General features: G+C 46.4%; 1 protein-coding gene across 2 annotated transcripts in view; it reads left to right on the top strand.

Annotated features, from left to right (window-relative positions):
• The first annotated feature begins 12,244 nt into the window (after positions 1-12,244).
• Positions 12,245-12,758, top strand: part of LOC149356291 (plexin-A2-like) — a 32,543-nt gene continuing 32,029 nt past the window's right edge. Inside the window, exon 1 of one of the 2 annotated variants that reach the window (XM_089577763.1) lies at positions 12,245-12,475. The gene's annotated coding sequence lies outside the window, so the exon portion shown is untranslated. The remainder of the gene's footprint in view (positions 12,476-12,758) is intronic. The other variant, XM_089577764.1, reaches the window with a different exon arrangement.

Here is a 12,758-nt window from a genome sequence, read left to right as displayed (position 1 = left end):
GCTACGATTTTAACGTAATCCTTAATCCCGCTCGCTTCAACGTCTCGTGTATGTACACTAAGTGCCAGCTCATATCACCCCCTTTAGCAGATGACAACAAAAAGTGAAGAAGGCGAACAAAAGAGGAAAAGCTCAGGGTGCTAGGTAAGTACCCTGAGGTTTTCCCTGGATTGTTCATGTTGTGATTATCAAGAACCATCTGTACAACCTGTCTCTACCATGGACTCATTTAGCAGATGGCTACCCTTGCTATTTTCTCTGCTTTTTTTCAGTCGAAACCACGAACGAAACGGAGACTGTACATGGGCTCACCGTCGAAATATCTGAGAAGAGGGCCTCCTCAAGGAAGCACCGTCGAAGGATTTGACAGACATTTCGGAAGGCGGCATATCGTCTTCCGAAATTTTTATAACAGCAAAACTATAGGTTTCGTCGCATGATGTGTGCATTCATTCCTAGTACCGTTCAATCAGGAGGCTGTGCAAATGTTAGTAGAAGGACAGTATCGTCCCAGGTGTTAGATGTTCGACGTCGGAAAGCTCGCAGCGAACACTGCATCTCAGTGCAGGTGCTTCCAATCTGTGTCAGAGTGAATCGGTCGGTAAGATTTCTAAAATTGAAAGGGAAGGTACAAGGCAGTTGGGCGCGGATGGAGAAGGGGACCGGGACTCTCATCTGTGCCGAAAAATTACGGCAATGTGGCTGTGATAATGCGAATACATCGGGATACTCTCCGTTCAAGGCCATGTTTGAATATACCTATAGTATTTTATACTAGCAACTATACCTGATTTCTAAATGGCGCAACATATTTTGAGGTTTCTCTTCTCACGTCGGCAGTAGTATATGCATGTAGAAAGTGGTTCCCTCAGTGTTTTTGTGCCTTCGCCTTCTTTTGTGCCTTCGCTATACGAAATCGCCCCGTTCGAAGTCAAAAGGGGCTCTATAGAAATTGCTCAGTAAGACTTCGTAATGAGTCGAATTTTAATAGAGCTTGTTTCGTGCATTCCCTATATAAACTCGCTCCATTTACAGTCAGAACAGATTCTATTGAGCTTGTTTTGTGCCTTCGCTATACTAACTCACTCCGTTCGTAGTCAAAAGGGGCTCTTAGAAATAGCTCAGTAAGAGTTCGTAATGAGTCGAATTTTATGGAGCTTGTTTCGTGCATTCCCTACATAAACTCGCTCCATTTGCAGTAAAAGCAGATTGTATTGCACTGGCTCGGTAAGACTATAAAGAGCTAGTTTTTATAGAGCTTGTTTTGTGCCTCCGCTATACAAACTCGCTCCGTTCGAAGTCAAAAGCGGCTATATAGAAATTGCTCAGTAAGACTTCGTAATGAGTCGAATTTTATAGAGCTTGTTTCGTGCCTTCACTATATAATCTTGCTCCGTCTGCAGACAGAACAGATTCTGTAGGACTGCCTTAGTTATATTTTATAACGCTTATAAAATTTTATAGCGCTTATAACGGTAGTACATACTTATGTAATACATACTTATTTTACATATGAATAATATGCATGCATGACACATAGTGCGCAGATCACGTATGCATCCTAAACACATCTCTGGCATTCACAGCTCATCTGAAAAGACCCCATAGCACGCGGACTTTAGGAGCAGCGAGTGCAGCGCTAAAGCACACAGAAGACCTATTCTGCACAATCCACTCTTTTCATCATTGTCGATTGTGTTATCTGGTGGCAGTGAGCACAGTTAATTGCCTGAGTCCTAGTATAACTACTGTAAAGTACACGCCACACGCTAATTAGAGATACACGCCAAATTACTGGTAACGGCAGCCCCTTTCCGACAAATATTGGCCTTCACTTTTGTTTTCCTTCTGGAGTGCATATATCAGCAATAAAAGGGAAAGTGCAGCTCCTGCCGCAGAGCCTTTTTGCATTCACACCATGTGCGCATTTGTCAAGCAATCTGCCTTTGAGTGTGAAGGTCGACCCATTAAATCAAGCAAAAGGTTGATCTTTCCATGCACTTTTTATCGTGATAGTTTTTTTATCAATCTTGTATAGCCCACAAAAATGCTTGGCCGCTGTGAGGATTGTGTGAAGATTGCAGGTTGTATTTTACACAAACACAAAGGTATAAACAATAAACGAGGCGGCTTTTATAGGAAAGGAAACCAATTTCAGTATGGGCTTGGAAAAAGGAAAGAAACAAGAGAGCAACGCAACAACACACGGAAAAAACACACGGGGGAACAGAACAAAATCCTCACGAAAAATACAGGAAAAAAGAAAGTCAAAAAGGAAAGTCACACTACTTGTCTCACATACGAGCATCGAGCGGGGAGGACTGGCTGGGTGTCGGGCAGTCAGGCAGTCTCTGGGCGTTCCAGTGTCGATGCACTGTTGCCGGCGTTTTCCCTCGTTGGCCTTCAACGCTACCGCAGCGTCAGCGTCTGTGAGCTCCCAGCACGGTTCCCAGGTCTGGTATCCCGGAAAGGCCACGTAGGCGCTAGAGGCGACCTGTGTGGAGCAGCTGACGGATGGACGGAGAAGAGTGGCACCTGGGCCTGGTGGTTGAGGCTCTCGACGACGAATGTCCGGGTCTGGTGGCCCGGACGTCTGCGGCTGAGGCCCAAGCCCGGAACTCGGGGAGCCAGCAGAACTCGTCCACGTCTCCGTCGCCCACCGCGCTCTTCTCTTCTCTGCCACGTAATCCTCTTCCACCTGTCCCGGCGTACCCTTCCGCACGCACTCCTCGTGCTTTCGTCTTCTCCTCACAAACGACGCTGGGTGGCGCTATCTTCTTACAGAAGGCCCCCTCTTCGGAAGTTTTTTCCAAGGGAAAGAACTCAACTTCAGGAGAGCGACCCCAGACGCGTTCGACGATCGCAACACAGAACACCACACCACAGCGCGCACACTACACGCCACACACAATACGATGGTCGTCAATGTTCGAAGCGTACACAGACATTCGCACACACAGCACAGATAGTATATGGAAAGTCAACGTAAAGCGTCCATAGAGGGCGAAGAAACACGGAAGGCATAAAAAGTAGGTAGCCGACACTCAAAAACAAACATGATCAAACAAAGACAATGCCAACAAGAACAGGTGTGGGCTACAGTCTTCCGTATTCCATTCTTCACATCAAATCACTTCACCGCGCCGAGAACTCTTTCAGCTAGTACTTCCGTTTTCCTTTGTGAAACCGGTTTCTCCAAACCGATCTCGGTCTCCACCGTGATTTTAAATGTCCCCGTCCTACCATGTTATACACTCTGTGCCGGCCGTTGTCCGCCGGCACCGATGGAACAACGGCGTCATTTACTTTGTTCTCCCTTTCCTTCGACACAGACCGTTGACACTTAGCACACGATCTGACATAACTCTTAATGTCAGCCTGTACACCGGGCCAATAAAACTCACTAAGCACCCTAGCTATTGTTTTCCGTATTCCTTGATGGCCGGATAATGCACTCTCATGCGCCAACATCAGGACTTGCGTGCGTAAGCACTTCGGTACCACCGCTTGCTCAACGACTCGGCTGGGACACACTTGGTATGTTCGGAAAAGAACACCGTCATCTTTATCAAAAGAGTGGGCGGTCTGTCCCTTGCCACGAAATATTTTCCCCAACTTCCTGCGACACACGTCTAAGGTCGGGTCTTCTTCCTGTTTGAGGCGAAACTCCGGCCGTGACAAGTGGAGTGTGTTAAGAGTGGGGCTTTTGCTACTCTCTGAAACTTTCGCTGTCACCGTAAGCGAAGGAACATCGACCGAACTCGTCATGGCAAGGGAAACTGCCTGATCAGATAGAACTGGCGGGTCGACCGAGAATGGAGGTTTAGCGCCAGGGACAGTGCCTATTATGATGTCGTACAGGGGTGTAGACAAGCACCGCGCGATGGCCTTACCCGAAAAGTATGGTGAAGAAATCACCACCTCCGCTTCCGGAACTTCTACACGGGTCCCATTGGCCAAGAATAATGTAGCCTGTTTCCCTGTAAGTGCCGCTGCCGGTACAAGGGACTCACGCACAACAATGCTGGTGCTTCCCGTATCCCGTAATACCGAACCAGGCTGGCCGAACACCTCACCGTGCCCCACGGGCATATATCAGTTTCCACCGGGTTGGAAGGACAGACCATCTCCCCCAACTGGCCCTCTACGCGCGTTACCTCTGCAGGGTTATCGGGATGTGAATATCGAGGTGTCATGCAACAGGCGGACTCCTCACGGTCTCCTGGTCTCTTAGCTTTGCATGACAGGGCATCATGTCCTACCTCACGGCACCAGGTGCAATACAATTGCTTCGGCTTCGTCCGACAATCCGACGCCTTGTGCCCAGTCTTCTCGCAAAGAAAACACCGAAGGCGGGATTGTGAACCCGAAACCTCGTCCTTGGCCTTATTTACCTAGTTCTTTTGTTCTCTATCTGTATTATGCATGAAGTGATGCTTGAGTAGTTGTGTTATTTGCTGTCCCCCCCTATGTAATGCCCACCCGGGCCCTTAGGGTATTTAAATAAATAAATAAATAAAATTTAACGTATGCTCCCCCTGCTCTTTAAAGAACAACAAGTTATTTTGCCGCTGTGCTTCGAGAAAATGATCAGCAGCCTCCGCCAGCTTGCAAACTGTCTTGCCCTCCCGCTCACGTAAGAAAAGGGCTAAACGGGAATGACAGTTGTTCAGGAATTGCTCGCTCACGACCATCTCGCGAACTACCTCAAAAGTGCGGCCTTCTCCCCGCATCTCGACCCAACGGTCAAAGAAACTAAACAACCTGGCAGCATATTGCGAGGCCGTTTCGCCATCCTGGGGCTTGCTCTGGCGAAACTTTTCTCGGATAGCCTTCCGCGGTAAACCTAAACCTCTGAAGCAAGGCAAGCTTCGCTTTGTCATAGTCCACGGAATCCTCAGGCGAGAGCCGACCGAAGACCCTAAGTGCTTCGCCGCCAAGGCACAAGCTCAACGCCGTTGCCCACTTTTCTTTTGGCCAACCCTGCCCCGTTGCCACATGCTCAAACCTCTTTAAATAGGCATCGAGGTCATCCCGCGCTTCATTGAACTGTGGTATGGGGCTGTGCGGGTTAATGGAGCTGGCCGATGAGACGCTACGCTCTCCACGGTCACTCGGAGGATTTGCGCCACCCTCCATGAGCCTTATTTGTAGCTGCAAGTTCCGCGCCTCTAACTCCAAACGTTCCTTCGCAGCCTCACGCTCCGTCTCTAAATTCCGTGCCTCTAAATCCAATTTCTGCTTCGTAGCTCACGCTCTAACTCTAATTTCTGCTTCGTAGCTTCACGCTCTAACTCTAATTTCTGCTTCGTAGCTTCACGCTCTAACTCTAATTTCTGCTTCGCGTAGCTTCACGCTCAGCGGCTCTCTCTTCTCGCACCTTACGAAGCTCATCCTCCACCCACGCTCGCAACTCCGCGCCGCACAAGCCCATGCGCTCGCCTAAAACAACCAACTCTGACGCGCTCATACTGTTCCTAAATTAACACAACAGGCAAAGAAATAAAAACCGACCTCGTCCTGTCGTGGACGCCAAATTTGTGAGGATTGTGTGAAGATTGCAGGTTGTATTTTACACAAACACAAAGGTATAAACAATAAACGAGGCGGCTTTTATAGGAAAGGAAACCAATTTCAGTATGGGCTTGGAAAAGGGAAAGAAACAAGAGAGCAACGCAACAACACACGGGAAAAAACACACGGGGGAACAGAACAAAATCCTCGCGAAAAATACAGGAAAAAAGAAAGTCAAAAAGGAAAGTCACACTACTTGTCTCTCATACGAGCATCGAGCGGGGAGGACTGGCTGGGTGTCGGGCAGTCAGGCAGTCTCTGGGCGTTCCAGTGTCGATGCACTGTTGCCGGCGTTTTCCCTCGTTGGCCTTCAACGCTACCGCAGCGTCAGCGTCTGTGAGCTCCCAGCACGGTTCCCAGGTCTGGTATCCCGGAAAGGCCACGTAGGCGCTAGAGGCGACCTGTGTGGAGCAGCTGACGGATGGACGGAGAAGAGTGGCACCTGGTGGTTGAGGCTCTCGACGACGGATGTCCGGGTCTGGTGGCCCGTACGTCTGCGGCTAAGGCCCAAGCCCGGAACTCGGGGAGCCAGCAGAACTCGTCCACATCCGTCGCCCACCGCGCTCTTCTCTTCTCTGCCACGTAATCCTCTTCCACCTGTCCCGGCGTACCCTTCCGCACGCGCTCCTCGTGCTTTTTCGTCTTCTCCTCACAAACGACGCTGGGTGGCACTATCTCCTTACAGCCGCCAGCTAAGACATTTGAGAAGGATCGAAGGAAAAAACTGAATAGGCAGTTCACAGAAGATCATGATACATGTGGTGTGTACCGTGGCACGAACCCGTATGTTTATCAATATTTATTTTTTCCCACAAACTACAAAACATGGGCAAACCAGACATCAGGGAGCACATGATGCTTATGATTTGCGTCACTGCAACGATTATTGCACTTCCTCAGTCCCACCCAAGTACTTGTTGCACTAAGTAATTGCTGCATTTACATCAAATCTTGCTCATGAAGATCCCCCAGCGCAAAAGGACGGCGCATATTAGGCGCATCCTAGAAACGCAGGCGCGTGTCTTTCTTTGTGCTTTCCCGTGAGGGGCGGATGTATGAGCTTTACTTGTAGGGCGGCTCTCGTTTGAGAAAGGGTGGTCCCCCCACCCCCTTCAGAGCTGGTACCTTGTTGGCGTTAATTACGCTACTTACCAACCCGCCGAACTTTCCATCATCGCTCATGCGAATGTAACTTTTACAAAGCCGTATACAAGCCATTGCGCACAAGGCAAGCGGTACAGCTGTAAATGAACCGTGCAGTGTGGACGGTGTCCATATCCTAAGTGATTTTTTTTTTCTTTTCTGAAGTTTCAGGCGCCACAGGAGCGAAGCCTTGTTTTGCAACAACGGCTTGGGTCGCGAATGTCATGGACTGCTTGCTTTTAACAAAAGCCGCACGTTTTTTGTGTTTAAAAACATTATATTAACATCCTCATTCCGCAGCCAGGAGACGTGCAAGCGCTGCTAAGAAGGCAGGGATGTAGAATGGGCTATGAATGCATGAACAGTTGAATGGAAAACGAGAAGCACAGAACGGCATAATTATGCGGAACCGAAGTGTCGCTCATTGAATTATAACACTGCTCTGAAGCTGCAGCGCAGCGGGAGTTGCTTCGGCGATAACTGTACGCTGCACTTGCTCTGGAATAATTGGCGTCGACATAGTGTGTAGCGACATAAAACTCCATCGAAGACTCCTGCAAAAACCCCTCGAAAGCTCTTGTAACATCCCTTGCAAACACCCCTGCGAAATCTTCTGGCGCAGCCGTTGCTGTTATTTCTTAGTCTTAGAGGAAACTGTACCCCTACAACGATTTCTTTAGACAGTCCATGACATCACATCGAAATATTTTTGAGGGAAAAGTTGCAATCGTTTCCAGATTTCTTAAGAACAAACAGGTCGTGGCCACGCCTCCTAATGATCTGTAATTAACGTTTACCGTCCGAAAGGCGAACAAACGAGCGACGTTTGTTTGCTTAATTAGCATCGCCCTCCAGGGAGCAAACTAACCGACTTCGCCTAAAGTATTTCGTTTCGAGCACTAGGCGGACACAACAGGATAAGAGCCTACCCGACACGCTCGTTATCCATTTCTATTTCCGTTTGCCACGCAGTTGCACATCCTCCTTTTCTGCCATTTCTATCTGGGCCAGACGTCGCCCACTACGCGCGGCTGCAGTTCTCCGCATTGCAGCGGCGCGCGCGAGCATGCATCTTCTCTTATCGGCTTTCTCGCAGTGACGAGGCCTACGCGACTAGAGCGGCGGCAGTGGCGGTCTCGGATTTCTCTCGTAGCGGCAATAGCGCGCTTTTCGCTAGATGTGCCTGGAAGCGTCGCTGAAGAAATCATGTTGCCATAAAGCGAGCGAAAGCTTTCAAACCCAGGTTCGGAAGTTGGAACAAGAAGGCTTTCCAACGTCGATTGTAAGCACAGTAGCAGAAGCTTTGCGGAGAAAACTAAAGAAAGAATGTAGTAAAGAAATCAATGAAGATGAGATCACCAAAGCCATAAGTAGACCGGTTGTCATCCCGTACACCCATAAGGTGGCGCACAATTTGAAGCACGTGGCAACAAAATACAAGGTACCTGTGGTTTTTTCCGCACCCAAGAAACTGGCTGCCCTGTGCGTAAAAACTGACCCCAACAAGGCAAGGCAAACTGAATGTAAGAAGAGACATGCAGCTCCGTTAGTTAAATGTGCCGTGGTAATCGTCTACCAGATACCTCTCACGTGCGGCAAGAAGTACATCGGCCAAACCGGCCGCTGTATTAACGACCGATAAGCAGAACACAATCGAGATTTGAAAAATGGCACAGGTTCACATCTGCCCCATCACTGTAAAGCCTGCGGTGAAGTAAGAAAGATTAAGTGTACAGCAAGGCTGAAAGAAACGAAGGTTTTGAGCAGAAGTCAGGACCAGACAGCCCGTGAACTGTTAGAGGCTATCTATATCGAAAGCAACTGTAGCGATTGTGTTAGTACCCCATCAGTTGCCATATATAAGAATGAAACTGCTTAAAGCAGACCTGCTACCCGAGTTTTCTGTTATGAAGGATGATTTTGAGATACTTACAGTCAAAATTGCTGACAGTATTGTCTCAGTGGTATATAGGCCCCCGTCAGGTTGCACTGATACCTTTATTGAGTTTTTTGATGCCTTTCTTGACTTTTGCTCTCGGGAAAAATCTACGCTTATTGGTGGCGACTTTAATCTTAACATTGAAGATAATAGTCGTAACAGCAGTGCCTTTTTAGAAGCTGTCTGGTCCAATGGATTTTTGAATTTAATAGCCACACCTACCAGATTTACAGCTATATCTTCGAGTACACTTGATCTTTTGATTGTTGACATCGCTTCGTATGTCAATTGTTCTGGAACTATAGTTTCGGATATTAGTGATCACTGCGCTGTATTTGCTTCTGTTGTTGCCCAAACGCCTGCTGTCAATTGTGAACATAACGTCTTTACTTACCAGTGCATTAATGAAGAATCCCTTAACCGTTTTAGGCTGTCAATACTTTCTGAAGACTGGAGCTCGATTTTCAATTACTCTCAGCCGGACGATTGCTATAAGCACTTTCTTAATAAATTAAAAGTACACTACACACGCTACTTTCCATGGAAGACAAAAACTAAAAAATCTAAGATCCGAAAACCATGGGTAACCCCCCTTCACATGAAAATGATGAACCGCAAAAGTAAGCTTTTCAAGCATTTTATGCTCACTAAGGATCCTGCTGATTTAGTTTCATTCAAAAAATATCGTAATAATCTAACAAGTGAGCTAAGGAGCGCTAAGCAAGCTTACCAGCAGCGCTTAGTTAGTAATAACAAGCACAATCCCCGACAGCTATGGAAAGTTTTGAATGAAGCTTTTGTCCACAAAAAACATAACAAAACACTAGGTGAACTATTTGTCGAAAATGAGCTTTTATCCGGGGCCTCCCTTGCAGAGAAATTTAACTGTTTTTTACTGCCTTTAAGCCAACCGGAGATGTAAAACCTGCCACTAGTACAATTAGCAATATGCCTAATGAATCACTAGTCTTTTATCAAACGGATTCGGAAGAAGTGTTCTCAGTATTAATGAATCTGAAATCAACACGCTGTGTGGATTATGATGGGCTGCAAATAAAACCGCTGAAGTTTGTTGCAGACCTAATAGCCCCGTATCTAGCTTTCATTTTTAATCAGTCCCTTTCATGCTCTATTTTCCCTAATGAAATGAAAAATGCCAAAGTAACAGTTATCTTTAAAGGAGGTAATAAAGCCGTATTAACCAACTACCGCCCGATTTCCGTACTTCCGGTTTTTTCGAAGGTATATGAGAAGATTACTCTAAAAAGAATGGATAGCTTTTTTACTAAACACAGCTTGCTAACAGATTTACAGTTCGGGTTTCGAAAAGGACGCTCTACCGAATCTGCTCTCCTCTCACAAAAAGAATTTATCTTGGAAAATTTTGAACGTAAATGTCTAACTCTCGGTATCTTTGTTGATTTCAGTAAGGCTTTTGACTTTCTTAACCACACTATTTTGCTTGCTAAACTAGAAATGTATGGTGTTCGAGGAATGTGTCTCCATCTTCTACGGTCATACCTCACTGATCGAAAACAGGCTGTTTTCTGTGATGGACATGGATCCACTCTTCAGGCTATAAACTGTGGCGTGCCTCAGGGCAGCCTTTTAGGTCCTTTTCTCTTTAACGTATACATAAATGATCTCGTAAACATTGACAGTAACGTTAAATTCATTCTGTACGCAGACGACTCCAGTATTTTCTTAACGGGCTCCTCAACAGATCAGTTATTAAATCGCGGTAATGCTGTTCTTAAAACTTTGCATGCGTGGTCCGTTCAAAATGGGTTGTCTATTAATACCAATAAATCTAAAGCTGTTTTCTTCAGGCCTAAAAACGTCAAAATTAACTTAAACGATGATCTTCAACTTGGGAATCATAAAATAGAAATCGTGGACACCTTCAAATCACTCGGTGTAATTTTGACGCCTGTATGAGCTGGACCGCACACGCAACACATCTTCGCAAGAAATTAGCTCCTTCCGTTGGTTTTCTTGCTCGGTACCACACTGAATTTCCTCCCTGTATAAAACGAATGATTTATCATGCCCTATTCCAATCACACATTAACTATTGCCACATAGTTTGGGCTACCACATCCAAAACAAATCTACAGAAAATTCTAATTCTCCAAAAGAAAGCTATCAGGATTATCGCAGGTGCCAGTTTTACTGCCCATACGGCTGAATTGTTTACTAAGTATGAAGTAATTCGTGTCAATGTTTTTCTTGAGTACCGCCTATTATACTATCTCAGATTTTCTTCACCATCAATATGTAATTTTTTGCTTAATATCGCATTGTTAAAGCCCATAGAAAAGTATGTTCAAACCCGATCAACTGCAAAATGGACACTTCCACGAGCTAGAACTAACTATGGTAAACAAGCACTTAACTTCCTTATACCTAATGTTCTAAACAGCTACGAATCTAACCAGCTGAGCATGTATAACCTCCGACCACATGATTTAAAAGTGTACTTTGTAAATAATATTCCATAACTTCTTTTCATATATTGTAGTTTGTGTATGTATCGGTGTCCTTTTCCCCTTTGTAATCAACCCAGCAGTGTATAACTTTCAAATACATTTGTTCAGTTTTAATTGTTTTTTTTTCTAGTTTCAAACTACATCTCTGTGTACCCATCAGTTCAATCGTAAATATTATAAATTCTTTCTACAGTGTGCTCGTATGCGATCTGCCACCGTTGTATGCATGTGTTTATTTTATTATTTTGTAATGGCTCTTAGATGAGCCACAGGCATTTTCAAGCTATTTTCTTTAGCTTTTGGCCTGTGGCTCATCCTAAAGACTGTATGCACATTTGTAAAATAAAATAAAGTTTGGATTGATTTGTATTATTTAGATACACGGGGGTGAGACACCTGTGTGACTTGCCTATCTCTTTTTTTTCAATTTTTGTACAACCCTCCCGTGCATGTGTGGTTCTTGCTATCCCTCTTGATTGTTTGCCTTATATTCATTTGCATTCGCGGTGAATAAATCTGTTGGAAGTTGCGCCTGACCCGTCTCGCTTTCTGTGTGTTGTCTGTTTCGGCGCTGTAACCCTTTTCTGGGAAAGAGACAGCGTAGCATAAACCGAGGAAAACCGGTACTTTTCCTTCGTTTTTTTTTCTTTACGTCTCGTTCTTCTCGGCTTGCTGAACGAGGACGGCGCGCGCATGGCGCACAGTCCAGAGACAAGGTCTCCTCACCCCCCTTCCCTCGCCTCACCGTCCCGTCGGATCATTCAGGAGGACGCACGATGGTTCCTTCTTGGCGCGTGACGTCACCGGCGTCCGTTTTCGTTAGCGACGCAGCCGGTTGGTCGTCGCGCCCGGGCGTCCAGTCATCGTAGTGGGAGATGGCGGATGGGAGGTGCAATCCAACGTGCAACCTGAACCCGAGGTCTAGTTCGCGCCGATGTAGAGTGAGGTCAACGAACAAATCGGGGGTTTCGGGATGACGTCGTTAGCGGTCGAGACAGAAGCGTAGCAGGGATTCTCGGAATTCCAGCGGCAAGAGAAGCGGTTGGTGAGCCGGTGTCGTGTTAATCTGGAGAGATATGAACTTTGAAGGGCGAGCGGGTGGCCGGGTTTTTAAGACGGTGTGCGGCAAAATTGGGGCTTCAAAATCTCAGCTTATTTCTTGCCATTTCCACGCGCGCTTTTGCCGAGGTTGTACACGAGGCAGAGTAGCGCAGAAGAAGACCTGAGACAAAATCACGGCGTGTGCCACGCTTCTGCAGCACGTGTAAAACCCGTGACGTCGTCTGACTTCACTTGTTTGCAGAAAGTAGGAAACGCAAGAACATAACTGGTAAGTCTAGTGCGTGAGTTATAAGTGTGTAGAGTTTCTGGCGAATGACGGTGCACGTCTTGCTGCGTGTGTGGTATCTCCTGAGAATTTATGAGGCGTTCATATTCTTAAGCAAGGCGGCGATTGGGACTAGTTGGTTGAGCAGACTGATGGATCCACGCTTGTGATCGTTATTGTGTTCCTTGTTCGTAGTGGTAGCGCGTGGAAGCCTTTTTTTTTCTCTCAATATTTACTGACCATCACATTATGCTTTTTTGCTCATATAAATTGCAAGTGAAAAAGG

The sequence above is a fragment of the Amblyomma mixtum genome, chromosome 3 (assembly GCF_055824585.1).
Source record: "Amblyomma mixtum isolate Tamu chromosome 3, ASM5582458v1, whole genome shotgun sequence".
Lineage (NCBI taxonomy): Eukaryota > Metazoa > Arthropoda > Arachnida > Ixodida > Ixodidae > Amblyomma > Amblyomma mixtum.
Note: the sequence above shows the minus strand (reverse complement) of the source record. Positions and strands in the feature narration are given on the sequence as shown.